The 14,918-nt window shown below is 38.7% G+C and overlaps 1 long non-coding RNA gene across 7 annotated transcripts in view; it reads right to left on the bottom strand.

The window, feature by feature from the left end:
• Positions 1-14,918, bottom strand: part of LOC141577554 (uncharacterized) — a 732,371-nt gene that overhangs the window by 414,508 nt on the left and 302,945 nt on the right. For 3 of the 7 annotated variants that reach the window (XR_012506790.1, XR_012506792.1, XR_012506791.1), the window contains exon 8: positions 6,981-7,135. The exons of 3 other annotated variants lie outside the window; for them this stretch is intronic. This is a non-coding gene — a long non-coding RNA (uncharacterized LOC141577554). Of the gene's footprint in view, positions 1-3,702; positions 5,603-6,980; positions 7,136-14,918 lie in introns of those variants that run through there. One more of the 7 variants, XR_012506794.1, reaches the window with a different exon arrangement.

Here is a 14,918-nt window from a genome sequence, read left to right as displayed (position 1 = left end):
TCCTGGATTTGGATTCCACCACACGCTCATGCTGTGAACTCTACATCCAAGAGACAAAATTTACAAATTTTGTTTCCCGATTAGCAGAGCTCCCTAGTACTGGCAGAAACAAAGGTGAATCATCTCAATGCACACCCTGAGGATTCTCACAATTCAAGTTCCAACAAACCAGCTCACAATTAAATCTAGAAAACAGATGAGGAAACACAGTAATCTTATTAAAAGTCAACAGAAACTACAGACTGCACAATGAGACACACATGGAGTGCCGACGCTGAAAATGTAAGAAGCGATGTACAAGTAAGTACGGTCACAGTGTTTAAAGAAATAACGGAAAACATTGAAAATATTATAAAGAAATGAGACCATCAAAAGTGATCAGGAATATTTTTAAAGGAATACAAAATATCATCATGAAAATTTAAAATTCATCTGATGTTTAAATGATAAATCACAGGTGAAGAAAAATCAGCAAACTCTAAAAGCAACATGAAGAGACTGATTATTCATAATACAACTCAGAAATTAAGAAAGTGAAAGTATAAAGAGAGGTCAGGTGACACCAATGACCAAAGAGAAGTCCTAACAGACCTTTAATCAGAAATCCACACAGAATAGAGTAGGGGACAGAATCAATATACCAATGCTGCCAATTTTTTAGAATTAATTAAAAAACAGCTTTCAGATATAAGAAGCACAATGAATTTTAAATTGTCTATTTTTTAGTCACAGCATGGTTAACCGCAGAACATGAAAGCAAATGGGAAGACCTTTAACTACCTAGAACTTTTCACCATCAACTATGGAAGTCAGTTACACTGGGTGACTGCCTCTATGGTCTATCTGTTAGGCAGATTAAACCACAGCCCCTACCCAACCCACTAGTCTATCAGATCCCTCCAACACCCCTCTCCAGTCTCTAAATATCTCCTTCCTTCCTTGTGTCTATTCTCCAACTCCATCCTTTCATCATATCATAGACAGGATGTCGAGTCATCTTCTGTTTATTTCACAGCTTATGCAGATTGCCTCTGGTTGCCCCTCTACCCTTTAGATTTTTGGTTCAGATCCAGTGATTTCCACAGTCTTTGAAAGCCTAAATTCCTTTCAGGAATGTTTCCTAATCCATAAGGATTTATTTATTTCATAGCTCATCTCTAACTTCTGGTATATTATTTTTATGCCATTTATCACCTTATAGACTGCCTGTCCCCATTCAATTTCCCCCCAAATAATCACTTAAAAAAATAACTAATGGGAATTAGCCTTCGTACAGCAATATTTTATGGAGTAAAAGAATTGGAGAACTGTTCGTTAGTGCCTGGTCAGAAGTCACCTTCTGACAGAAGAAGCCAAGTGGCCTGAATTGTCACTGAATGGTTTGGGGTGAGCCTCTGTAGCAAAGGCTGAAGCAAAAGCAGGGATGTGAATATATTACCTAATAAAACAATGGAAAACAACATAGTAGCATCAGACCTGGAAACACTGTCCCCTGGTCCCTGTGCCCTAGCCCTTTCCAGAAAGCAAAGGGAAATAAACACAGAGGAATTACTTGTACATAAATGGCACAAATAAAGGCATTACTAAAGTTCCTAGAGTCCATATTCATTGATCCCAAGTATGAAACATCTCTATAGGTTACTTGTCATATGAGATCCTCATCATATTCTTCAACTTCTCTGAACTTGGTCATCTCATCTGTAAAACTATACGGGGAGATTCTCCTGAAGAGAAACGACTGAAGATATAAAAAAGTATCTGACATGTTCTGTCCCTGGCAAGCTGATTATCAGCATTCGCTCAGTCGCCACTGTTTCTCTGCCATCATTTTGAGTTTGACACACTGATCTGCTACCTCTTCAGTTCCTTCTGCTTAGTTTTATTCCCTGGATCCTGATATTCTTTAGGTATTTGTTCAAGGGTTTTCTTACCTGCATACTTTGAATGCAAATAGTTAATGTTTGAAGTGATGGTGTCCCTTACGTGACATCAGACAGCAGATTTTGAAATTATTTGGCTTAGTGAAAATTACATGCAGTGGGCTAAAAATTCTGTTGAAATCAGTAAAAGGTGGAGTCTGTATTGTATAGAACAAAATAGGATGAAAAAATAAATCTGAAAGTTATCTACAACCTTAAAGAGTTAAGAGATGAGGGGGGACACTCACTACACATCTCTATCAAAATGATGTCTCCTTGTGCTTCACCGAGATAACTAAGTGTTATCGGAGAAGACTAACCAGCACAAGACTGATGATCACACATATAGCTGAGGACCTTTCCTCTTGATTAAATAGGGTAATAAATATCCAAGCTAGGACTCACTGGGTTGCATCTACAATTAACAAAGAAGTATGGTCACAAAGGTACAGTTCTTGTCAGCCAGAGAGATCAGTTATGCAGAAGTAACAACTCCCAAATCTGAAATGGGCAACATCCAGTTCTTGCTCATGCTATAAGGGTAGTGAAGACTGTTTGGGTGAGCAGAGGACTCTGCCTTTTTCCTCCCTCAGGGACTCTGGCTGACAAAGCTTCCATCTGCAATTAGTTGGGTGGAAACTACAAAGGCGTGTGCAAATGAAAAGATGCTCAGTGCATTCATCCTCACATATTATTCACTTGGATATTTGCAAATTTGATGGCTTAAAATAAAACTTAAGTGTTTTTTTAAAGCGACATACCATCTAGAACTTTCACTCACTTTTTGTTGACCAAATTAAATCACATAATCATGCCTCAATTAAAAAGAGGCAGAGAATAACAATGCTGTGTCTAGAAAAAAGTAGTGAAACAGGACATTTATGAGAGCCCTCCTGACTGCCAAATAATCTCATAAAATTATAAATATAAAATAAGTAAATGAACAAGCTACTAAGGAAAAAATCATGCTACTTATAAATAAAATAAAGTTACATGAGAAATTCTCAGAGAGAAGGGCATATTTCAAGAATTGCCTGTGTAAACTTTGTAATCTTCAAACATGGAAGAAAAAGAACTATCAGATATGTTTTCGGATAGTTATGAAATATGCCCTTTCACCAACATTTTCTTAAGTAAATACCTCCAGGTACTGAATTTTTGATCAGTAATGTTGTTGATGAATTTCAGAAAGAATTTTTGACCAGGGATGCTGTTGATGAAAATAGATGCTGACAGATTCATTTACTGACGTCAGGAAATGGGAACATTGGGAGCAGTGACTGCGGCTGGTTACAACCATCTCAGTGCTGAGATACACATGCTTCACAAAATACACAAGCTAAAAACTCTTAGCCATGTTTCCAGAGTTCTAACTAGCTGAACAGGATGGTGGAGGAGTGAAAAGATAAAACCATAAAATGCAACACTTCTCTTTCCCATATAGTAATATCCAGTTATTGTGGACTATCTGAGTTACACAAAGGATTAATACCAGCGAGAGAAGTTTTAAGATAAGCAAAACTATTCACATATGTGTGTGTGTGTGTATATACATGCTACAAATTGATTTAATTTTCAAATTTAAAACAACCATGATTAATCCAATAAAAGGTAAAAACGTGAATAAAACCTGGCATCAGTACCTTTTATACAGATAAAAGACAAAGCTACAAAAGTTGAAAGGCAGGCTGTACAATCAAGTGTATGAGTCCCCAGAATAAAATAATATATCTAAGTTTTCCCACATACAAAGACATGCTTTAAGTAAAATTCAAGGGTTAGAATAAAACAGTGTACAAAACTATCTGCTTGAAATTAATATTGCCATAATTCTTTTTCTCATATTTAAGGGGGTAAAATTTATGGGAAATATTTTAAAGTGAAATAAGAAAGTAGACTTAAATAATGACGACAGGCACAGATCTAACTGTACTGAATTGATTTATATCCAAGAAATAGCAAGGCATTTTAACAGATAAAGCAGAAATTCTGCTACAAATACTAGGAGTAGTGAAAAAACACAATTGTAGTGAAGTTTTAATTCACAGTTATACCATATGTCAGTTAAAATAAATAAAAGTAAAGATACAGGAAATCAGCAATATACAAATTACAAGATTTGGTTCAATTTATGTTTTTTCTACTGTTATTATTTTTCTTTGCATCAGCTAATGAGCTTAAGTTAGCAGAGTGTTTTGTGCCAAAGCAGGGCTTTCTCGTGCACAATGACTTACGACTTAGCTAATAACCACCAGCAGCTTTTTGTGCATGGTGGAAATCTCTGAAGCCAGAAGTCTTTTAAAAATTATCTCAGAATCTGAAATGTATGTTCTTGGATACGCCCATTGAAATAATTTCAATGTCAACATTCTACGCCTCTCCCTGTTCACGTGTCAATTAACCAAGTGTTTTGTATTCATTTTACTTTCTGGTTTCTACAATTTGTTTACTACATTATTTGGCTATGATCTTAGACAGAACTCATATTTTCTAAAAGCATGAAGGTATAGCATTCTCTACTGCCAAGAAGATTCCAAGTTCATTTTCAGGAAAACGAGAGAACCAAAAGGCATTAATGTACTTGAGGTCCCATTGTCTTAAACAGCATTGTTGTTTGGGGATTAAAAAGCCAAATACTGCATTTGATCTCAGTACATTCGTACCAGTCTAAATATGTTAGATTCAAACTTCTCAAGTGTGAAAAGAGGCACCGAATGTACTGTAAATGAATGAATGTAAACTAAGTTGTTGGAATTCATGATGAGAGATGAAATTAAGGACTGATTCTGCCTCTTAGCAGTGAAATGACTTCTAGTCCATTGGATTATTCTTCAGGAGAAGTTTTACAAAAGTCTAAATTAGAAAACATGAACTAAACCAAATTAGGAATTATGTGCAAAACACAAGTGCAACTTTATTTTGAGAAAGTAAACTAACGTTTGATTGATTGGAATGTGAGCATGAAAGACAATGGTTTTTAATTCCTTAAGTGTCATAGGTTGAATGGTAATACATGTTTTTATTTCAGTGAAAATTTGTTTCTATGATGACTAGAAAACTTTATGACCAACCGCATCTTAGCAATGATAAGATCAAATTCCCCACTTTCCTCGTGGACAGTAACATCCTGGAGAACTAGCCCCTCCGAGGCCACACAGCTGGCACAGAGGGTGGAACCTAGGCTTTAGTCCCTTCCCTTCCAGAGATCTAAGGATGGCTGTCATCCCTTATTATCTGACTCACCAAAACTATTTGGGGCTTGTATATTTAAAAACTACCTTAGGAAATACCAGAACTGTATTTTATCAGAAAATACTATGGGACTATTCATAAGAAAATGGAGACAGGGTGTTTGGATTGGAAATTTTTCCAAAGAAAAGGGTGGTCAGGGAGGAGGAGAGATCTGACCTGCAGAAGCAGAAGGTGATTGAGTGATCCCAAGCTGGGAGCTCTCCTGCGAGGAACTAAGGAGGAAGAACCCATGTAATGTCCAGACTGGGACATGACAGGTATCCAAGTCAGGAACTCATGAAGGAGAAGGCAGAGAGGAGCGAGACAGGTCAGGAGGGGTGCTGCCAGCCAAACTGCGAAGTGAGTGCTGCACAGATGTTCTCTGCAGAGGAAGATGCAGGTGTCCTTGCTGGACGAGGCGTGGCTGTGCTCGATGGCCCCGCCCTGGAAAGCTGTGTGAGCACAAGAGCCAATAAGGACTTAGAAGTGACCTGACTATGTGATATTTGCGTGCAAGTAGTAGTATTTTACGATTAGGACCACTGAAATGGGTACCAAGTCTGCCCTCAGTGTTGGGAGTTTTCTGTCTGGTGTTGTGTGAGTTTGAGACAAGGGCTGAACAGGTGTGAATGATGCTGTGAGTTCATCGTCATTCACGCAGACACAGGTTCTCCCAGCGCCCAGTGATCTCACCGCGCTGAAGCGTGGTGAGGTGGGGGCGAGGGGGAGGACTCCTACTGGCTGACCGAGCCTCCTCAAGGAGTATCGGTCACTCAAGTCCCGGGAATTTGGATGTGACTTATATATATATCCACATCCATATATATATATATATATATTTTTTTTTTAATAGGCACAGACTAAGTTTGTGTCTGCTCTCACTTAAGTGGCAGGGAAAAAAAGATACAAAGGAAAGAGATACCTATAAAGAGAGACTCACACCGAAAGACATGCAAGTAACACAGAGAAAAGTCTACACAGATACACAAGGGGATCCAAAGAGGGAGCACACTGAGATACAAGAGACACAACCATACAAACACACAGATATGCTACACATACAGAGAGACGGAGAAGAGATACATCATATGCAGAGGGACAATGAGACAGAAACAGGAAGGTTCAGAGAAGCAGACACACAGGCACGAAGAGCCACGTGCAGAGAGGCAAAAGCATACCCAGGGGGACAGCGTGATGCAGGCAACTCCGAGGGGCACACGTGGAAATAGACAACAGGGAGAAACAGATGCAGGCAGTCACACTGAGATCCAAACCTGTGTCATCCTGAGAACAGTCCATAAAACTGTGTGTGCCAGGGACTCAGTCACACCTGCCTTATCAGAATTACTGGGTTTGAACCCAGGAATGTGTTGTCTTAAAGACTTGCATGGAAATTTCTGTTACCTATCCTTTGATGAAAATCCTGTATATTAAATCTCCATCACTCCTAAAGTTACGTGCCTATCAGTTGCTCCCTTCAATCTGTAAGAGCTTTCCCATACACTAAAACATTTTTTACGGTTTTTCAATAGTTTGTGAATTCTGCCCAATTTTAGGAATCTTTGCCAAATTTGTAACTTTTAATTATATTCTAGGTAGACTTTTTTATTCTCGTTTATCTTAGCTTTGTAATATTTTCAGTTCTCTGGTTTCACCCTTGCCTACTTTTTTTTCTTTTCTCTTTAAAGATTGTCACATTACATTTATCTTAATTCTTAGGCAAGCTCTTTATTCTCAGCTGTGATTAAATGGACACATTTTTGATAACAAGTGATGGAAAACTCAAGTAAAGCTGGTTTGAACAATTAGACCATTTATAGACTCTCATACCTGGAAATCCGTAAGTCAGGCAGGTTTTCAAATTTAGTTCACTCGACGGCTCTGTCTCCACTGCCCTGTGATTCCTGGAGCAGGAGGAGGGGTGAGGAACGTTTCTGAGTAACCAGCTTCATCTTCAGGCTGGGAATCATATGTCGGCAGTATTCCTAGGCCAGCAACAAAGAGCCCCCCTAAGGTTTTCCTCTAAGACTAAGGAAAAGTTTCCCAGAATCCCCTTTTCAAAACTGCCCTTACATTTCATTGGCCCAAATATAGTCTTGTGCCCTTTCCTGAACCTATCTCTGCGAACAGAGAACGCCCCACTCTGTTTACTACAGGTTTGGGTTCTTAAGCCAACCACTGGCAGGGGGATGGGATCTTGTTAACTGACTTAGATTAATTACAGCTCACACCTGAGCTGGGGTCAACCTCCAAAACCACGTGGTTGCTACAGTTCAGAAGAGGCTTAAGCAGCAGAAGGAAAATTAAGGTGCTAGCCAGGAAAGGGGAAGCGGACCCAGCCAGATGCTGGGTCGGTAACCGGTAACATCCATCAACACCACTGTCATCATCATCACCCTTATTTTTCTACAGTTCTGAACAGAAATAAAAATCCCAGGTGTTTCACATTTATTCTGATTTTTTTTTTAATTAAAGCGATAGTTCTGATCATCCTCTGTTTGGCTCTGTTTTAACTAGGAAATTGAGCGCTCTGGTCAGCTGTTGCCTCCTCTGTGAAATCTGCCCTGATTCTTAAACCCCAGGCAGAATTAAGGACACTCCTCTCTGTTTTGCCTTTCTGTCAGAGTGTGTATTGATTTACATTACATTTGTACAGCTTGCTAGATCCTGACTCCATGGGGGTGGGGCAAGGCATTCACTGTTGAAGGCCCAGAGCCCATTAGCATCCTAGAATATCTTAGGGACACAATTAACATTTACTGAGTTGATTTAAATATCAGGCAATTGGATTATTTATAGAGCATATTTACTGACATAAAAGATATTGTAAAGGATGATGCCAGCTCATGATGATTTTGAGGAAAACCCCACAAGGTCCACATCTCTCTGCTTTAAGCTACTTTGGGGAAACTGTCCAGATTTTAACATCTCATAATAATTTCTAAGATTGAGAAATAGCTTTAAGTTATAAGAATGATATGTTGGGGAGGGAATGTGTTGTTATAGTGTATTACACATCCTTAAGGCAATAAATTATGATTTTGGATAGACACAGATCTCTCAGATACATTTTTTAAAAAAACTTTTCATTAAAACACCTAAGAAAAAATTCAGAATATCAATCGGAAAATGGAAGATGGCTCTGATAATAGATAGGCCTATCAACTTACAAGCAAATGTTAATCAGTCATTTTAAGATACATATAATTTATATTTATAATTACATATTTATATATGCACATATAATATTAAATTCTGTTTCATATATTTGTATAAAATATAAAATGTAATGATTAGAAAGCAATAACTTATGTATAAACAAGCCTGAGAACTTCCACTTACCTCTCGCAACTATAGAATTAGAGTTTAAGACTGATTTCATAAAACAGGAAAATTATAAATAATTTAAATAAGATTCAAATTCAAACAGGACTACAACTAGAACATAGCTACCTTAGAATAGATACTGTGGACTGGCCGGCTTCCCTTCTACCCCGCCTTCCCTCTATGGGACCTCCCTACACAGAGCCTAGAGGGCATGTCCAGAATCCTTCACAGGTAAGGTTTGGGGTGAAAAGTAGCTCTCACCAATCAAGTAAGAGCACAGAAACTTTGGAAAGTGGAAGAGAATTAGAAGCTCTCCAGGGCCTCTTTTTCTATGTAAGCTATTGGCAAGCAGTGTTGTGGAGAGCTAAGGTTTTCCTGCATCAGCACACCAGCACCCAGCCTCCAGTTTCCCAGGTGATGTGGAGGTGGTGGCGGTGGCAGTGGGAAGGGCACTGGTAGTTTCCTGAGTCCAGCTTCCTACATGGTGGATATCAGCTCAAGCACCATATTCTCAAACTCAGTGCTTCCAAGATGATTTCAGAGACAGTAGGTCCTTTGATGGGTCAGTTCACCAGTCATTCTTGGATTCCCAGGCTAGCATTTGCTTCTCTAGAAATTCTAACAATTTTATATCAAAAGCCACTTTATTTTCTACATTTTTTATGAAATGTTGACAGACTATACCTATCAGAAACAAGAAAACTTTCAAGCAAAGAAAATGTGGGAAACATGATAAAACAAGAATGTATAGAATCAAAAAATATTACGTGAAATAACAGAAATAAGATCAAATACAGCATTGATAGTAATAAATTAAATACTTAAGTTATTCCCTCCTTTAAAAATGAAACGTACTCCTATAATGTGTCAAATTAATTTATAAATGTTGATGATTGTAAGAAAACTACCTCTAGCTGTGGAACAAAAATGTCAAATGATAAGCAAAAATATTCTTGCTAAATTAAAAAAAGATAAAGCTTCTTTGCTGTCATTCATGTAGCAGTGTTAATATCAGAGAAAACAGAATTCAATTTAAAAAGCATTAAATAGAAAAATAATATTATATACTCAATGAAAAGATGAATCATGAACATTTATGTTCCAAATAATATTAATTTTTTTAAAAAATGAAGATTAGTCATGTTTTATGAAAATTCAGTTCCTTAAAACTCAACAGTAATACCATGCCAAATAATTCAAAGTTGTCATAAGATGAAGAGATTCAATACAGACTAAGGATATACAAAGTCAGTCTCCTAACATCCTGCACTGAATACAAGCATCTCTAAATCATTGACTCAATTTTTTAATTCAAAATATTTATATATAATGCAGAATGAAATTCTCAAACCTTGAAAAATGTAGTATTTCATGAAGTGAACAAAAGTAAAGTTGATGGGGGGGAAGAGGGTGGGAAGGGATAGACGGGATTTCAAAATTGTAGAACAGATAAACAAGATTATACTGTGTACCACAGGGAAATATACACAAGATCTTGTGGTAGCTCATGGAGAAAAAAGGTGACATGAATATATATATATGTTCATGTATAACTGAAAAATTGTGCTCTACACTGGAATTTGACACAACATTGTAAAATGATTATAAATCAATAAAAAATCTTAAAAAAAAGTAAAGTTGATGATGTTTATTTCAGACTATATTATATTTGCTATAAATGCTCTATGAGGAATTCCGATTGCTTTTATAATCAGTCTACCGTAGTTAAAAAGAAAAATATTAGGAAATAATATAATTTTAACTGCTTATTTCTGAAGTTTAATTATTATTTAAGTCCTTACATTTTTATATCTTTCCAACAGTTTACACAATATTTTCATTACTTTTGTTTAAAGAATTTCTTTTAAAGACCACACAGGTTTACTATCTCACACATTATCGTTATGTGTCATAGAGACCTTAGTTATGATTTCTTTAGCATTCTTTGAATGATTTAAATAACACAGATTGTGCTTTTCTGTTACATTCTTATTGTCTTCACAGCTTAATTTATTCCAACTGATCTCACATGCTTTCAGGACGTCATGTCTATGCCTTTATCCTCAGAAAAAGAAGGATGAAGTAGGTCAGTGGTCTTTATAAATATAATTCAAATGATATAATTCTGTTCTTCCACTTTCTCCACCCCTTCAGGTCCCATTCTGCCAGGTGGAAAGATGAAAAAACCACATTTCATAAAATTAAACTCCCCATCGACCATCCAAACAATGCAGACTGAATGTTTAGAATCTATTCCTGTTCTACATTCTAACCAGACAATTTTTCTGTAATGCTGAGTTTATATTCTCTCAGCGAGATCCATGTGGCTTTACCCCAATGTCCTGGGAGTCATTAAAGCTTCTTGAAAAATTCAAGACTCTCCTTCTGGCATTTTGTAATTATCATCCACAGACCGTGCCTGCACACAGTCCCCCTCTGTCAGAAGCTCCCATTCTAACCCCTCTGCCGGGAACAAACAGCACCAGGTAATAATTATTTAGATTTGAGTTTCTCTCACGCCATCCTGGCATTTTAAATTTTTCATTGTCGATGGGAGAAAATGGGCTGTATTTAAGGGTAATTAATATTTATGTGTGGCCTGGGGAGAACAGGAATAGGAGAATCCTTGGAGGACTTTCACAGCGAAGAATCCCGGCTGTCTCAGGGCTGCAAATGCGTTGAGCCAAAAAGTTCCCAGGTGTGTACTTTCCATCTTAAAAGTTTTTTTTTTTTTTTAACAATTCACACCTGTGTTAAGATTCCTTATAAATGAAAGCAAGAATTACCAAGTAAAATATTTCAAGAAGTCTCTTTATTTCCTGTTAAAAATTAGGTAGTAAATAGGATTTAACTAATTGCCAAATAAAATACTTGGATGCTATTCAAAGCATAACCAGAATTCACATGGACTTAATCAAATGAGGTAGTGATAGAAGTTATCCTATAGGCAGACCCAACCTTCCCCTCAGTTGGGATCTCAGCTACCCGGCTTGAGTTAAAAGAGACAGATACTGTTAAACAGTCCATGCATGATGGGGAGCAGACTCTTGGGGAGAAGGACTGAAATCTCAAAGGAGTACGACTATGAAATCTTATCAGTATAACTGATGTTTCACTATCGGTTAACATTTCTCTGGGAATTTGGGACATCGCCTAAAACAAGTTCTCTAAACAACTTTCCACCAGAGTTCTGATAGACGCCTTCAGCCCAGCTAACCCCAGGCACCGCTCTCTTCCACAACCCACGCTGGACACTCTGCAAAATTCAAGCCCCTCTGAATCATTCTCTTTATTCTGCTTGGTACATCATCTTTCTTCATGCTCTGCCCACCTCTGAACCTCCTTGATGTCCCTCACTTTGCCTGTATTCTCCAGAACTACAACTGACCATAAAGTAAACTCCACTCCTGTCACAGATCATCCACTGCTTTCTTCTACTTTCATGGGAACAGTACACTTCCCCACTCCATTGATGTTGGGCTTGGCCACGTGACCTGCCCTGAACAACGGGACCTGTACTGACGGAAGAAGAACATGCCCAGGTTAGCCCAATGGCCCTGGGGAAGGATGATTGCCATACAACATGAAGATGCCCTAGATGAGTTGACCAAACCAGGTCCAGCCTAGGTCAGCCAACCCCATATACCACAGACACATAAGTTAAATAAATGCTTACACACTCTGAGAGTTTGGAGTTCTTTGTTATACAGCAATGGCTAATTCATACACCTTCCCTGAACTCTCTCTTTACCATCTGGCCTTACATGACAGCTGCTTCTCCCCTCAAGGGACTGATCATTTTCCTTTGATTTACGTGCTGCAGGGCAAAAGGGTGCACCTGGAGTTCTTCCTGAAGTCCTGTGCCAATTCTAGATCATTGATTTTTTTTCCATCCTCTTACAAAAGCTCTTCTTCCCTCCATGATGTGTATTATGCGCCTTGCCTTACACACAATTTCCTGCTGCTATTTACAGAGCCAGCTCACTCTCCACTACATATTGCAGCATTTGGCATGTGTTTCAGTCTTTGTTTCTACCCTAACTCCCTACCATTGTCCTCGCTGGCTCTACCTGAGCAGTGTTGAATCATATAAAAGGATATCAGAGACTTTAGAAATCAATTAAAAAATGCATTATGGTAGAAAAAATAGACAAAATACATTTTGTATATATAAGATACAAATGGCCTCTAAGCATGAAAAAATATCTTCAACAAGCAAAGAAAGGAAAACAGAAACAACACTGATGTGTTTGTCTATTCAACTGGAAAGAATTTAAAATTATAGAATCATTCAGTGCGGGCGACACGGCAGAGCAATGGCCAGCCTCAAACCTTGCTACAAGGGGTGTAAATTGGCAAAATATTTCATCTTCCTCGTGGCTTACATTTCCTCAGTAATTTTGACTCTTCTCTACCTGCTGCTGTAGTTCTAATTCAGACTCAATTCCCCATGAATTGCTGCCATAACCTCTTCTCTTCCCTCCCTCTTTCCAGCTCTCTCTGGAGCACTCTTTCTAAAATCCCAATCTGATCAGTCCGAACCCCTTCAGAAACCCCTCTTCAGAGGTTCCCCACTGTCTCCAAGAAAAATCTCCATTTCTTATGCTGACTTTTTTGATCTGGTCCCTGTCTGACCTTTCCAACCTAATTTCCCACCAGCCCATCTGGGTTCAAATCTTGGCTCCAGTCCCCACCAGTCATATGCTCTTTGGCAAGATGCTGAGAGTCTCTCAGTACCTCAGTGTCCTCTCCTGTAACACAGCAACCATACTAGTGCCCCCGCCCAGGCTTGTGAAGGCTGCACGTGGTGATGGACCCAAAATGCTCACAGCGACGTCTTGCATATCACCGGCCCTATAGTAATATTTTCCTTATTATTTACATTTCTTATTATCATATTAGTGCTCTTCCAGCAAGGAGCCTGCGACAAAACCACTTGAGATGTCGTTTTTCATCCCTGCCTTTGCCCATGCTGTCCTTAACAGGCTCGTCAATGGTACTCATTCTTTATACTTTTTCCTGTAAACATCTGGGAAGGCCCAATTTCATTTTTTTTCCTGCCCCATGGGATTTACATTCAAGTGAGAAAAGCCAAATAAACAAGAAATAAATATATGCCTTATGTCTGGGAGAAGTGCGTGCTATGGAGAAAAAGAAGGACAATCTTAGAAGAATCCACAACTGTGTTAAGGACTTCTGTGCTCCAATAATTTTTTCCTGTTATTTTTTAACTAGTCTCATTATTAGACTAGGAGTTCCCAAGTTTACTTACTTCTGTATCCTCAGGGTGTGGCATTTTGCTGAACATACGAAAGGTATGGAAGGACTTAATGAAGACTTGTGAAATGCGTATGTGAATGCATGAATGAAATAAGTATCTCAGTGAACATGTGTAATCTTTATCTCTTTCATTTATATTTTATTTCAGAACACAAAACCTCACAATTATGTTATCATGAGGTTTGTCCTTATCGCACAGACAGTAGAAATTTAACTGTGCCTATCTGACGTATATGCCTCACGTGGAAATGCCTGACTTACAACCATCCTTTACAGAACTGTAACTAAGAACTCAACTGCATGCCAGGGCCAAAAGAACTCCCCTTTCTCCTCACAGCCGGGAGGCCTAGGAGGCTCTGTCACCACCAAGTTGCTCTTGTCTGTTCTCACACATCGTGAACTTTAACAACCGTGTTCCACATGCTACGGCTGCCTCATGAGAATCCACCCAAGTCTGACCTATGCCTGGTGTCCTCAGATGGTGTCCCACATGAGCTTTTTGGAAAAACATGCTATGTCTGTGATCACACTATTGTTTTCATGTCTATTTTGTCCCACTGGATGGGTAGGAAGTGGGCTTCCCCCAGCTCTCCCAGGCACATTGCCACCGTTCACAATGAGGTTTCTGGGGACTAATCTCTTCTAACTGTCAAACAGCCAATTTACAGAAGGGCACTTGGAATTTCACCCATTCATAAATTGGGGTTTGTCTTGACTTTGGGGCCAGACATACTTCAAAGCCTTCCTGCTCCATTCAGTCCTCTCTCCAATTCAATATCCAATTTATCTTCAGAGACCATCATAATGCCCAGGTCAGAGCAGGGGCTTATTAAATATTCAATGAATGAGAGAATAAATCCTCCAGCACACTGAAAATGGAAGTGAAATGTCTGATGACAAGTTCTGACTTTTTAATAGTGTTAATAGTCAGGATGCCTGTGGTCACAAATCACAGCAATTCTCTTCAAACTAGTTTAGGAAAAGGGATAAACTTATTATAAGGCTCAAGTAACGATGGAAATGGATGCAGTCATTTCTTAGGGACTCCAGCACCACCAAGACTCTCTCTCTCCCTCGCCTTCATTCCTCCCTCTGATCTCAGATCACCCTGCTCCACGTTGCAGGGCACACGGCTGTCAGCCAAGCAGGATTGGCACTCCC

The sequence above is a fragment of the Camelus bactrianus genome, chromosome 4, assembly GCF_048773025.1.
Source record: "Camelus bactrianus isolate YW-2024 breed Bactrian camel chromosome 4, ASM4877302v1, whole genome shotgun sequence".
Taxonomy (NCBI): domain Eukaryota; kingdom Metazoa; phylum Chordata; class Mammalia; order Artiodactyla; family Camelidae; genus Camelus; species Camelus bactrianus.
Note: the sequence above shows the minus strand (reverse complement) of the source record. Positions and strands in the feature narration are given on the sequence as shown.